The sequence below is a fragment of the Henckelia pumila genome, chromosome 1 (genome assembly GCF_033568475.1).
Source record: "Henckelia pumila isolate YLH828 chromosome 1, ASM3356847v2, whole genome shotgun sequence".
Lineage (NCBI taxonomy): Eukaryota > Viridiplantae > Streptophyta > Magnoliopsida > Lamiales > Gesneriaceae > Henckelia > Henckelia pumila.
In genome coordinates this window covers 131,927,386-131,942,755 of record NC_133120.1, presented here as the reverse complement: position 1 = coordinate 131,942,755, position 15,370 = coordinate 131,927,386, and positions in this window count along the sequence as shown.

Sequence of the window (15,370 nt, the reverse complement as noted above, 5' to 3'; positions counted from 1 at the left end):
TGAAATCTTCAGAAACACTCTATCTCCCTGATCAAAAGATAACGGCCGTCGTCGTACATTCGCATATCTGGTCTGTCTGTGTTGCGCTGTTCTCATTCATTGCTGTATCAGTTTCACCTTCTCAGTCATTTGTCTGATCATATCTGGCCCTAACTCAGGTACCTCAGAAACATCATCCCAATACAAAGGCGATCGACACTTCTTCCCATATAATGCTTTGAAAGGTGCCATCTCTATACTCGTCTGATAACTGTTGTTATACGAAAATTCCACGAGTGGTATAGCATCTTGCCATGTTGTCCCAAAATCAAGTACTACAGCTCTCAGCATATCCTCCAGCGTCTGAATAGTTCGTTCAGACTGACCATCAGTTTGAGGATGGTAAGCAGTACTCAAATGTAAATGCGTACCTAGAGCTTCTTGTAGACTATGCCAAAAGTGCGAAGTAAACCTCGGATCTCGGTCAGATACAATCGACTTTGGCACACCGTGTAGTCTTACCACTTCTTGAATATAGAGATCTGTCATTTGATCATGACGATAAGTCATTCGATAAGGAATAAAGCATGCAGATTTTGTCAATCTGTCGATGATCACCCAAACAGCATCGCATCCTCGAGATGATCGTGGCAACTTCGTTACAAAGTCCATGGAAATGTGATCCCACTTCCATTCAGGAATCGATAAACTCTGTAATAAGCCACCTGGTTTCTTTCTTTCAGCTTTCACCTATTGGCAATTCAAACATTTTGATACAAATTCAGTCACATCAGACTTCATTTGTTTCCACAAGTACTGACTCTTCAAGTCGTTGTACATCTTTCTGCCTCCAGGATGAACACTGAAGCGACTGCAATGGGCTTCTTTCATAATATTCTGTCTCAAGTCTGTAATATTGGGAACAACTATTCGGTTATTCACATACAAGATATCATCATCACTAACCTTGTACTCAGACTGATGTCCTGATCGGATCATTTCAATTGATTTCTGTACATTCTGATAAGCTTTTTGTGCTTCTTTGATACGAATTAACAATTCTGGCTCAGCACTGATTGTATAAACTCTCATTGGCCTTCTATCTGTCTCAAATACATATCCAGAAATACAACAATCCTCAATCAATTAGATACACCTACCGTAGATAAAGATAAAGCACACACCTTTCTACTCAAGGCATCCGCTGCTGCATTAGATTTCCCCGGATAGTATTTGATTTCACAATCAAAATCCTTCAATAAATCAAGCCATCGTCGTTGTCTCATATTCAATTCAGATTGTGAGAACAAATACTTCAGACTTTTGTGATCAGAAAAGATTTCAAACTTCTCGCCGTATAAATAATGTCTCCAGATCTTTAATGCAAAGACGATTGCAGCCAATTCAAGATCATGAATCGGATACCTGACTTCATGTGGTTTCAGTTGTTGAGAAGCATAAGCGACAACATGTCCTTTCTGCATTAAAATACATCCCAAACCCTGGTGAGAAGCATCACAATAAACAATAAAATCACCAGTACCTGTAGGTATTTTCAAAACCGGCGCTGTAGTCAATCTCTTATTTAGTTCGATAAAACTTCTTTCACACGCCTCAGACCAAATAAATGGTGCATTATTCTGTGTAAGCTGTGTAATAGGCTTTGCTATCGATGAAAAATCTTGAATGAATCGACGGTAATAACCAGCTAAGCCCATAAAACTTCGAATTTTTGGCACAGATGTCGGTCTCTGTCAACTAATCACAGCTTCAACCTTACTCGGATCAACTGAAATGCCATCTCCTGAAATTATATGACCAAGAAAAACAACTCTCTGCAACCAAAATTCACATTTGGATAACTTGGCATACAATTTCTCTTCTCTTAATGTTCTCAGTACAATTCGAAGATGATCAGCATGTTCACACATATTCTTAGAGTATATCAAAATATCATCGATAAAGATAATCACAAAGTCGTCTAGATATTTTTGAAATACTCTGTTCATCAATCCCATAAAAACTGCTGGTGCATTCGTTAGACCAAAAGGCATTACTATGAATTTATAATGGCCATACCTGGTTCTAAATGCAGTCTTAGGAATATCCTCGTCTCTAACCCTCAATTGATGATAACCGGAACGTAGATCAATCTTCGAATATACCGATGAACCCTGCAATTGATCAAATAAATCATCTATACGAGGTAAAGGATAACGATTCTTTACCGTTGCTTTGTTCAATTGCCGGTATTCAATACATAATCTCATCGATCCGTCTTTCTTTCTAACAAATAATACCGGAGCACCCCATGGGGATACACTCGGTCTGATATATCCTTTGGCCAACAAATCTTCGAGTTGGTCTTTCAGTTCTTTCAGTTCAATCGGTGCCATTCGGTACGGTGCTTTTGATATCGGTTGTGTACCTTGCATCAATTCAATACCGAAGTCTACCTCTCTGTATGGTGGCAATCCCGGAATCTCGTCAGGGAATACATCTGCAAACTCATTCACCACTGATAGATCAGTTAATTTTGGACTAGTCTTCAACACATCAACTGCATAGATCAAAAATCCCTCTGCTCCCTTATGTAACAAATCAGTCATAGCAATAACAGATATCAAGGGAATTTTAGATCTAGCACCCTTACCATAAAATTTTCATTCATCAGCCATCATTGGTCTGAACCTCACTATCTTCTGAAAACAGTCAAATGTTTCTCTGTACTTGGTTAGCATATCAATACCGATTATGCAGTCAAAATCAGACAAACCAAGAACAATACAGTCAAGCTCAACTTCATTACCTTCATATTGTAGTACACAGTTTCTAACAGACTTAACTGATACTATACCCTTTCCCAACGGTGAAGATATAGACACCACAGTAGTTAATGACTCAACAAGCAATGAATACAATGTAACAAATTGTTCAGAAATGAAGGTATGCGAAGAACCAGTATCGAATAAGACATAGGTAGGATAACCATAAAGAGAACAGTTACCTGCAATCACATCATCCGGTGCAGCTTGTGATTGCTCTTCAGTCAGTGCAAACACTCGTGCTTGTTGCCTCTTAGGCTGACTCCCAGCTTGAGTTCCTCCAGTACGGCTCTGCGTTGATGGCTAATGTTGGAATGAATGCACCGAGGTTGCTTGCCTCTCTGGCTGTGTCACGGGTCGAGATGATCCAGCACCTTGTGCATTTCCAGCACCTCTTTGTGGGAATACCCTTGAAAAATGACCTGTTTGATTGCATATATAACAAGTACCAAAACCTCCTCGGAATTGCTCATTGGTATGACGTCCTCCACACTTGGTACAAATAACATCAGAAGTACCGGATTTTGGTCCACCTCTGAATTTTCTAGATCCACTTGAACTAGAAGAGCTACTACCAGGGCGTTTAAACTGTTTACCTTTGCCCTTGAAAAAATTCTTCTTACCACTACTACTCCCTCCAGCATCAAATCGAGGTGGTGGTGGAATCTGTGGCTGCTCTTGAGGTTGTCTCATTGGCTGGGGAACAAACCGAGCTCTTTGTTGTTTCAGTATTCCTGCTTCTGCACCCTTTGCTTGATTCAGAGCATCGGCAAAGGTATTCGGTCTTCCCGAATTCACAAGTGTAAACACGTCAGGATTCAAGCCATTAATAAACTGATTGGCTTGTGCTTCGTCACTGATAGCGACATATGGAGCAAACTTCATCAAACTCGTAAATTTTGCAACATATTCTTCGATATTCATTTGGCCCTGTTGCAAACTTGCGAATTCCGCTCCCTTGTCCTTTCGATAAGAAACAGGAAAGAACCGTTGATAGAAAACAGTTTGAAATACAGACCAGGTAATAACAGTACCTTGATTTTCCAATGCTCTCTTCGTCGCTATCCACCAACTTTTGGCAAGGCCATGTAGTTGATGAATCACAAGTCTGACACGACGATCATCTGTATAGTCGAGGGACTCGAATAATTTCTCAATATCTTCCAACCAATTCTCACATTCCACAGCATTCTCTGTTCCGTGAAACTTCGGCGGTTTGAATGATTGAAATCGTTTCAGAAGTTTCTCTATTGGATTAGCATCACTAAACTCATCAGTAGAAGTACTACCCTGTCCCTGTTCTGTTGCTGTCACTGGAACCTGTGCAACATTCGTCTGTTCAGGCTGATTCATTGTCAATGTTTGTCTAACTCTCGGTGCTGGTCGGGGAGAAATATCTGATAATCAAGGAGATTAGTGCACAATTCAATCACAGATATAATAAATCTGTTTCAGTCCGTCTCTGATTAACACAATTATGCCTTCTCAAAATATCGAGTTCTGATTCATACTCATTCAATACAAGATATAACTTCAATCAGAGAATCAGATAGCATATACTTCAAAACACTGTACGGCATATTCTTCGCAAATTATCACAGCATCATGTGACAATTTAATATCTGTAATCAATAAATCATATACCATACAAGTATGAAAGCAATAAATAAATCAAAATAAAAGACTCGATCTAACCCGCTCATCTATTCTCAGTCCGAGAAACTTATGCTCTAATACCACCTGTTGTGGGGACCTCGGATTACTAATCTCATATTAGGGCATTAATGAACAATTAACATTCATTAACCATCAATTAAATAAACCAAGAGCAAAGTAAAAAAAAATTTTATAAACAGTGTCTCGCTCGATCAGGTAAACTCACCCGATCAAGCGAGCACATAAGCTCAGCTCTCGGATGGAAAACCAATTTGGCCTCGCTCGATCGGTTGAATTCATCCGATCGAGCGAGCCCAAGATTTCAGTTCTCTGTTTTTCATTTTAAAGGCCTCGCTCGATCGGTAAAGTTCACCCGATCGAGCGGGCTCCAATTCCAGAAATCAGCAGATCAAAGTTTTTTGCTGTCAAAACCGTGCACCATCAATTCTCATCACCAAAATCAATACAAGGCTTGGTTTAAAAGATCTGAAACTTGCATCTACATATAAACAAGGTCTCAAGCATTTATACATGCATTTATTACATCGAACAAATCGCTAAAGATCGGTAAACGACATAACTATCTCAAGTTTCATCATGTATTCCAAAACCAACAAATTCTAAGGTTTAATGCTTCTAGAGTTCAAGACTTCCTCTACAACCCGAGTCCTCACATGCTATACTCTCTCCCAGCTGTCAATGACATTGTTGATCAGCTCCTGCCCTCTCTGTTGTCATGCACACATACAAAACAAGACAACAGCCGGATAAACTCCGGTAAGAAATAATTCTCAGTATAACCAACATATATAGAAAGCGTTAAATCAATCATATCAACTCTATTTAAAACTCGACTCAACAAATAGAGTAATCAACGCTTCAATAAGAATTGATTCATATCACTTCATTGCCATCAAGATTCGTAAATGATCTTGACATTGATATCCATCTATCGTAGCCATTCCGGGCTAGAAAATAAGGTTAATCGCAACCTTGGCATAGAATCAATTCAATATACTATCATCTCAACTTAAACTCAAAGATCCACTACCTGAGATGGATCGACAACATCAAACATAAATAATACATATCAAGTATGTGGTTTTTACGGGCCAACTCAAGAATAGATGTTCTTGAGTTTCAAAGTCCCTAACTCATGATGTCGTCATTATACCTTCATTTATCTCGATTCTGAAATCTTCAAATCTGAAAAATACATCAAATACACATATATCAAACTTCATTCCAATCTATCATATCGAAATCGAGTCGAAAACATCCTAAGATCGTCAATCAAACTCATTTCAAACCTCAATCAAACTTCTTCGGTACAAAGTTGACGTCTTGATTCGTTGGCCTTTCAAACTCGACTGAAATTGAAGAATAAAATGCTATAACATTCATATCATCTAGATAAAAACTTCAGCTCATATATAAACCATCAAAAAAGTCTAAAAACTCAATTCGACGGCGTAGAGATTAAAAATCGGTAACCAACGTAATCCCGAAATCATTTCTAACTTCAAACCAACTCATACGTGTATTCAAATCAATAACCAGCAGATATATCATTCAAATCTTCATCTCAATAGCTATAATAATTCATTTACATGCTGGAATCATGCTTCAACATAAATAACATTAGCTCATCAATTCGGTTTCGCAATAGAATCGCATAAACATCGACAACCATAATCAAGAGCTCAAAACCTGATCTCTGCCACAAACTGATTTAGAAATTCATATAAAACATAATAAAACTTACACGAGATCAAAGCCCTCATTGTAAGGATTTCAGAACAATTTACAAAATCAAAATCGGATAACCGGAGCAAAAGTTACGGCAAATCAAAAATCATGAAACCAAAGAAAATGGAAGAACTTCGGCTCTCTGTTCCTCAATTCTGAAGAAATATCACATGTACACGTATCATGCTGACAATTATAATTCAAATCAGATAACTTCAGCCCATATTGCAATTTAGTCCCTAGAACTTCGTAAATTGCAATTCAGTCCTCAGCCCTTATTTTAATTAAATTTCAATCCTAATTAATTTAAGAATATTAGAATTTAAATCGAAACTCTAAATATTACCAAATTAAATATACTCGGATTAAAATCAAATTAAATTCGGATTAATTTTTAATTAATCCCGGGCCTTACAATCTTTCTTCTTGAAAAAAAGGACTGAGGATCCCCATGGCGAAACACTCAGTCGAATGTAGCCCTTATCAAGAAGATCCTGCAGTTGCTTCTGGAGTTCTCTCATCTCAGTGGGTGCCAATCGGTATGGAGCTCTGGAAATCGGCGCTGTACCTGGCATTAACTCAATGCCAAACTCGATCTCCCTCACTGGTGGTAAACATGAAATTTCCTTCGGAATACATAGGGAAACTCACGGACTACGGGTATCTCCTTGATGTCCGGTTCCTCCAAGGATGCATCGATGGAGTAGATAAGGTAGTCTTCCCCACCATACTCTAAAACACGCCAGTATTTTAGAGCAGAAACCACTGGCATTGGAGGTCGCGCTCCCTCACCATAGAAATACCATGCCTCGCCATCCTCGGGACGAAACAGAACAAACCGCTGATATAAATCAACTATGGCTCTATAAGTAGTCAGGAGATCAATCCCAATAATACAGTCGAGATCCTCCAAGGCTAAAACCATCAGGTTAGCACTAAGTTGATGCCCCTCGAAATCAAAGATGCAACCCACAACTAGACGCTTGGCCAAGACCTCTTGACCCATTGGAGTCGATACTATTAACAACACGTCTAAAGGGATAATCAATAATCAATACCTCTTAGCAAAACGTGCTGAGATAAATGAGTGTGATGCACTAGTGTCAATCAAGACAAAAGCAGAAATGCCACACAAACTACAGGTACCTGCAATCATCCGGTCACTGTCCGCCTCCTCCTGCTTCTGGTTCAGTGCAAAGACCTGCCCCTGAACACGTGGCCGTAAGGAAGAATGACCTTGAGAAGAACTCTATTGCAGTGACGGCTGCGACTGCTGGCGCTGCTGCTGAGAGTGCTGCTACTGCTGCACAGATACCTGAGTGCCTATCGATCCACTTGCTGCTCCCATTAGAGTAGGACAGTCCCTCTTCATGTGGCCCTCCTGTTCGAACTGAAAACATGCGTTGGTCACTCAAGGACATTGTCCTGCAGGATGTCTCTACCTGCACGGCTAACAATGACTCCACTTCTGACCACTAAATCGGTGCACACCGCCGGATCCAGAAGAATAAGAACTTCTATGCTTCTTGAAAGACTGACATTTTGGTCCCAAAGAGCTATTCTGATTGGAAGAGGAAGAACTCATGGACCTGTTCCTCCGAATGCTGTCCTCTGCCTGGTGACATCGGCTCACCAAGTCCTCATAATTCAGATACCACCCAATGCAACCAATTGGTGGATCTCAGGGTTAAGACCCTGAAGGAAGAGAGTATACTGCGCCGTAGAGCTACCGGCAAACTGAGAACAATAAGGGAGAAACTCGATGAACTTCTGCTGGTACTCGTCGATGGTCATCGACCCCTACCGCAAACTCAACAATTCGCTAGCCTTTGACTGCAGTAGGGCTGGAGGAAAATATAGCTTCTCTAAAGCTGCCCGGGACTCCGCCCAAGTAGCAACTCCTCTGGATGCTATGATCGGTGTGGAAATGGTTCTCCACCACTTTCTGGAATTGCCCTCTAGAAGAAAATCCAGGGTCTCCATCTTCTGCTCCTCAGTACACTGATACTATCGAAAGCAGTTCTCCAAGCGCTCAATCCAATACTCGACAACTCCAGGTGTTGAAACGACCCTAAGATTATACTTTAAATAAACTTAAATAAAAATGCAGATTTTTCAAAAATTTCGGCATGACCCATCTGTTTATTTTAAAACCCACCTGACACAGAGAGCAAACAAAAAAAGTAACTGACAACAAAAATAAACTAGACCAGAATAAATGAAAGACAAACTAGGGGAAAAGGTTCAACATCACAAACATCAAAAGATTACTATTAAATCCTTATAAACCAAGAAACAAATCTTAAAAATAATTTCATTTACATTTTACAAATAAACAAAATAAATACTTCATGACATTTAAGTTTGAATAAACTTCAGCAGAAGAATAGCATAGGTCGGAGGGATGTGCCGTTCCCGCATTGCAGTCCACTCGAGAGTCATGCCTCTCGATCTCAACAAAGTACAACCTACACCAAGCATAGTAATGAGCCAAAAAGCTCAGCAAGATATACATACAGCAAGGGTTCAAAATAAATGCAGTATACTAAAAGTAGTACTAACTATACAATAGAATTCACACGAAAGGAAAATGTCATAACATGCCCGAAGTAGAAACAATAGCAATATGCAATGAAAAGTAACATTCATGAATCATTTATCCTTTTCATTTACTTGTGAATTTAGATCCTCGATTGTGACTATGGTTTTGATCGATCAATGGCTACAGTACTATGCCGACAAGGAAACCGTGTTCTTCTCGGCCCCACATAGCCCCTCTGATTTGGTAGGGAAGTCGAGATTTCTCCCAACCCCGATCTACACGTCTAATTTGGTAGGAAAGTCGAGATGTCTCCTGACCCCGATCTACACGTCTCATTTTGGCAAGTGAACCAGGGCATCGCCCGACCATCATTGCACATCTAAGTCACAACCAACTCACTTCATTCTTAAACTTTTCATTTATTTAATCTTTTCTCATTTCAATTTTCACCTTTACAAGCATTCTTTAATTAAGACTTCGGGACTAGAATATTAAATAAATTTGAAGTCACACACGCGAATAAATGGGCGTTGAATAATTTAAATGAAATGAACTCAAAAAAAAATAGTGTGAAAATAAAATATATGGATGATTGGAGTGTAGGTGAACCCTCACAGCTTAAAGGCTTTCTACTTACACTTAAGTTTACGCCCAAAAAGATCTAACTCGAGAGTTTGGCCCGTACGACACATAACTTGGCTTACTATTATCCAAAAGGCTTCCTGTTCAAATCGGCACCTCAAATACATCTTAAAATACACCTAGGATCAGCATTCATCCTTTAATGATGGCCCAAATACCCCGAACGATTTATGTCCAGGACAGCCCCTAGATGATAGAAAAATCTTCTCACAACACCCCAACTTACAATGCGCGTAACTTATTTGATTCTTATCCGAAATAAGCCCAATTTGCACTGACACGACCCTAACATCACCTAAAATCAGAACATTAAGGGTAGACTCTACCCAGATGATAAGTGTATTTTATACACTTAATTTATATATGATTTTAATTGTTAATTGTTTGTTTCGAGCAGATTTATGCCTGGGTTTTGTTGTTTTTGTGTTTTTAGGAAATTATTGAATTTATGTGGGAAAGAGAAGAAAATAAGAATTTGAGAAGAGAAAGGAATTAAAAGAATAAAAGAAAAGAAGAAAAGAATAAATGAAAAGAACGATCATACAAGAAAGAAATAGTTATGGGCTTCCTTTAATGGGCCAAACATTAGCGCTAAAATAAGCGCTAAAGAGGAGAGGAAGAAGAGCTATCGCGCTTCAAGAGAAATTAAATTCCAAAGGCTCATGCGTGGGCGCGTGATGGATGAAGCGGGCGCGCGTCGCAGACTTCAGCGTTTTTATTATTTCGGGCAATAATTTTCTTGGGCTTTTGTGCGATATAAAAGGGAATTCTTATCAGACATGGAGGGAGGAGCCGCCACAACACTTACGCATAGATTAGAGAATAATTCAGAGGAGTGATCGTGAGATTTTCTTGGAGAATCTGGAGCTTAATTGAAGAACGAAGATGGAGATCGATAGACCGGACACGGCGTCGTCGATGGATTTGTTTTCTTTATCTTTAATTTATTTTATTCTGAATATGTTGAATTTTTTGAACATGTTTTGTTTTATTCAGAATTTTATTATGAACTAATTTTTTAGAGTCTAGAGGTCGGATGGAACCTGGTGTAGACGCTTTCATGAATTTTTGATTTTATTGAATTGAGTTTCTTCTAGATTAATTGTTTTTTCTAGAATTGATTGTCTTTTCAATTATCTGATCAATAATTGATTTGTAATATTTATTTGAAATCTGGCACTCGGGAGAGGAGATTTTGAATAGGACCATTAGAAACTACACTGTTAATTATTTATATAGCTCGGGAGAGTGTATAATTTTAACAGAGCTTTTTAAAAGAACATTGTTTTGTGATAGATCACTGCGATAAATTCTTAATAGGGATATTGGAATTGAATTGTAGTTGATAAAAATTATTTGTTGCTCGGGAGAGGAAAATAATAAACTTAAGTGTTCTTGGCTATTAATTGACTGGAATTCATGAAGATTAATTAATTAGGATTGATTGTTGTTGAAACCAGGTGAAATCTGAATCTCTAGACCATTATTTTCTCATTTATTTTTATCTAAAATTTGTGTGCGTGCTTATCAAAACTTCATTGCTATTTTATTTTTCTGCTAAATTTCTGAAAGTTTGATTTTCTAGATAAAGTTTGGACTATTTTAATTACAAGCACTAAATATTTTTATTTTACTCCCTGTGGGATCGATTCTTGATTTTATCACTATATTAAAACTTGACACTCGTACACTTGCGAGGAATTTTCACAACAAGTTTTTGGCATTGTTGCCGGGGAGTAAATTTTGATTATTTTTTAGTATTGTTACCAATTAGTCTAGATTTTAATTTAGAGTTTTTTTTATTTTAATTTACTAATTAATTTCTTCTTATTTTTAATTGCAGTTTATGCGACGATCACAAAGTGAGAATTCATTACTTTTTGATCCGGAGATTGAGCGCACTGCACGTGCTTTAAGAAGAGCTAAAAGAGAAGAAATTGAAAGAATGGCTGAAGAAAAAGCACAACAAGCTCCCTTGGTGCCAATCAGAGATCACTTCAGGCCAGTAATCCAGGCTCACTACTCTGGAATAGCTCGTGGAACTATCAACGCAAACAATTTTGAGCTGAAGCCGGCCCTGATCAATATGTTTCAATAGAACCAATTTAATGGGAGCGCCACTGCTGATCCTCACCTATACCTACGCACTTTCTTGGAGATAACCGATATGGTAAAAATTAATGGTGTATCTGAGGATATTATACACTTACGCTTGTTTCCATTTTCTCTCATGGATCAAGCAAGGAGTTGGTTGCAATCACTGCCGCTAGGAAGCATCACTACTTGGGAGGGGATGGCAGAAAAATTTCTTGCAAAGTACTTTCCACCTGCCAAGTCCACCCAGTTGAAGATAGAGATCAGCACTTTCAGGCAGATGGACACTGAACAACTATACGAGGTGTGGGAAAGGTACAAAGAATTACTTAGACGTTGTCTTAACCACAATTTTGCAGATTGGGAACAGATCGAGTGGTTTTACAACGGACTGAATGCGCCTCAGGGATGAATGTAGATTCTACGGCTGGAGGCACTATATTTGCTAAGGACCATGTACAGGCCTACGATATGCTGGAACAGATGACGGTTAATAGTTTTTAATGGCCATCTGAGCGTACGGGAGTCAAGAAGCCAGCTGGATTGTATGCAGTGGATCCTCTCACATCCATTACTGCTCAATTATCTGCACTAACTACACAGGTAGCTTCTTTGAATAAGATTAATTTTGCAGATTCAATTGGAGTTGAAGGATCACATACCCCAGAGGAAGTTAATTATATTAATCCTAATGGCTACCGAGGTTATGGAGCTTACAGAGGTAATCCGGTTCCCAATAATTTTCACCCTAATTTGCGGAATAATGAAAATTTTTCATATGCTAACAATACTAATAAGGGTGATGGTAAGTTGTCTTTGGAGGATGTGGTTAGTACCTTTGTTCAGGAATCAGGTAAGAGGATGGCGAGAACTGAGTCTCGTCTTGACAGCTTGGAGACGCACATGGCCAACATGGGTGCTGTACTTCAATCCATGGAGACTAGCATAGGGCAGTTGGCGAACGCACTGAAAGACAACAACCGCGGCCAGTTTCCTAGCAATACTGAGGTGAATCCCAAGGAGCAGTATAATGCTATCACGTTGAGGAGTGGGAAGCAAGTAGATAGAGAAAAGTGCCAACCTAGGAGCAAGAAGGAGCCTAAAACTGAGCCGAAACCGATGTACAAGCCTTCACTCCCCTACCCGCAGAGGTTCAAAAAGAAAGCTTTAGATGAGCAGTTCTCCAAATTTTTGGAGATTTTCAATAAAATTCACATCAACATCCCCTTTGTTGAAGCTTTGGAGCAAATGCCGAATTATGCGAAGTTCATCAAGGAGGTGATGTCCAAGAAGAGGAGGCTGCTAGAGAACGAGGTGCTGAATTTAACGGAAGAGTGCAGTGTTGTGCTCCAAAAGAAGATGCCACAAAAGCTGAAGGATCCAGGGAGTTTTAATATTCATTGCACTATTGGTTCTTCTTATTTTCATAATGCACTTTGCGATTTAGGAGCTAGTATTAATTTAATGTCTTTGTCTGTTTTCAGGAGTTTAGGACTTGGTGAGGTGAATCCCACAATGATCACATTGCAGTTGGTTGATAGATCGATTACATATCCGCTTGGAATTATTGAATATGTTATGGTAAAAATAGATAAATTTATTTTTCCTGCGGATTTTTTTGTGCTAGATATGGAGGAGGATACAAATATGCCACTGATATTGGGGAGACCATTCCTGGCCACTGCGGATACCAAGATCGAGGTCAAAAAGTGTGAATTATTGATGGGTGTGGAAGACGAGAGAGTGATTTTCAACTTATTCATGAAGACACCTACTCCTCACTTAGAAGAAATGTGCTTAATTGAACCGGTTGTCAAGTTGGAGAAATGTCAAAGAGCTGATTTTGCGGTTGATTTATCGAAGGAGAGAGCGCCAAATTTAACGAAGAAGGCCACGAAGAAAAGAGCGAAATTTAAAAGGCGGTTCGTGGAATTTATTTGGCGAGTGAAAGAGAAGGGAAAAACTTAACATCGGTGAAAGTCGGGCTGACGACTTTAAACCAAGCACTTTTTGGGAGGCAACCCAAATTTTTTTGTTTTATTTTATTTTTATTTCTTTTCTTTTTTTTATTCAATTTCTGCTTTAATTTTGTTTTTGTTCTTTAGTTAATTTTTGTTTTTTAATGCATTGTTGGGAATTTTTGAAGCTTGATATTATAAATGTTTGAATTTTTTCATGAGTTTAAAGATTGTGGCAGAGGCTTGTGCGCGCTCGCTCGTCAGCTATCCCGTGCTAGCGCACACTCTACGCACTAAAGCTATACTAACTGCACTACACCTTGCGCAATCGCGCTACTGAACAGCGCCTGTCATGCGTTATCGCGCTTCCGAGCTGCTCTAAAACATGCGCTAACGCGCAAACAAAGAGCAATCATCAACCGCGCTCACCATCGCGCTATCGCGCTACCAACCATGCGCTAACGCGCTCCTCATTAGCGCATACTTAAGTGCCAACGCCCCATCCTACAACGCCCATTAAAGCGCTATCGCGCTCCAAAGCTCCCATCTGCGCTCTACTTAGCGCTAACGTGCTCAAAGAAAGCTCTCCATCTGCGCTTCATATGGCGCTAACGCGCAGCACATCAGCTCCAAGCACAAACATTCCTAATCTGCGCTCCTTCATCAGTAATCGCGCACCATTTCTAGCAGCTCTTCCATGCGATCGAGATTTCATCCTAAAGCTTCAAATTTCCATGCGCGAACAATCTCATGCAGCAACAATTCCATGCGCCTACCAACTCTTCTCTGCACATCTCTTATGCGCACTCCCTCTTTTCAGTCTATACATTAAAGTGTTGTATATTTACTTGATTTCTTTGGGCTTTACTTTTGCGTCTTATTATCGTGTGCATGTCTTATTTTTCAGGTTAATATGGACGTTCATGTTGTGTTTTATCTATCCATGCACCATATTCCCTGATGGTTTATTTGGTGGAGTATGAAAAGTTGAAATTTTTTTTTTATCCATGGAGATCGAGATGATGACATTGAGTACTGATGCTCAGTGTCGAAGGTGCACGTCCCTTGTTCTTTTTCTTTATTTTAATCATTAGGGACAATGATTACATTAAGTTTGGGGGGGTAAATCAATGTTTGATTTAGTTGTTTGGTTGATAGTTGATTAGTTGAGTTTTATTGTGTGCTTCATAGATAAAATTTTTGTTGAGTTTATTTGTTGTTGTGAGTTGAATTGAAAAGAAGTCGAGAAAGAATTGGATGCATGGCTGATGAAAATTTTTTGTGCTATAACTGAAATCCATGATTGTCTACCTATCTGTCAAATATTTTTGAGTAAATGGAACCAAGTGATTGAACAATTTCCTATATACTCTGTGATTAATACTTGAATCTGATTTTTGAGACATACAGACATGGATATGATTGAGGCATTGTTTGAATTTTTGGGCCTGATTTTCATTGAAAAAATTTATCCTTAGTTGTCATTTGAGCCTACACTTATATGAGTACATTGAGGTACGAAATAATCTAAATTGTTGTTGGAAATCATCGTTTACTGCTGATGATTGTCTTTTCTGCACTGATTGATATTTGTATGATTTGATTGTGGATTGAGATTTGTCTAGAACTAGTTCGAACACTCTTCGAGGCGCAATACAGGCATAACTGAGATTAGGAATGATTTAGGCGATTTTTCTGAATTCGTTTGAGGCTTTCAAGCTACCCTATTTATTTATGTTATCCCTAGTACCTTGTTTGAGCCTTATTAAAAATTGAATGGCATGCGTGTAAACGTGTGATTAAACCCCTATTCTTCATTATTTCAAGGTCCTACATTGACTACCTGAATAGCCTATACTAATTTCCTACCTTTAAGGGAGTAATTTGAATGCTAAAATGTTATATGCTCCTAGTTGATATTTGTG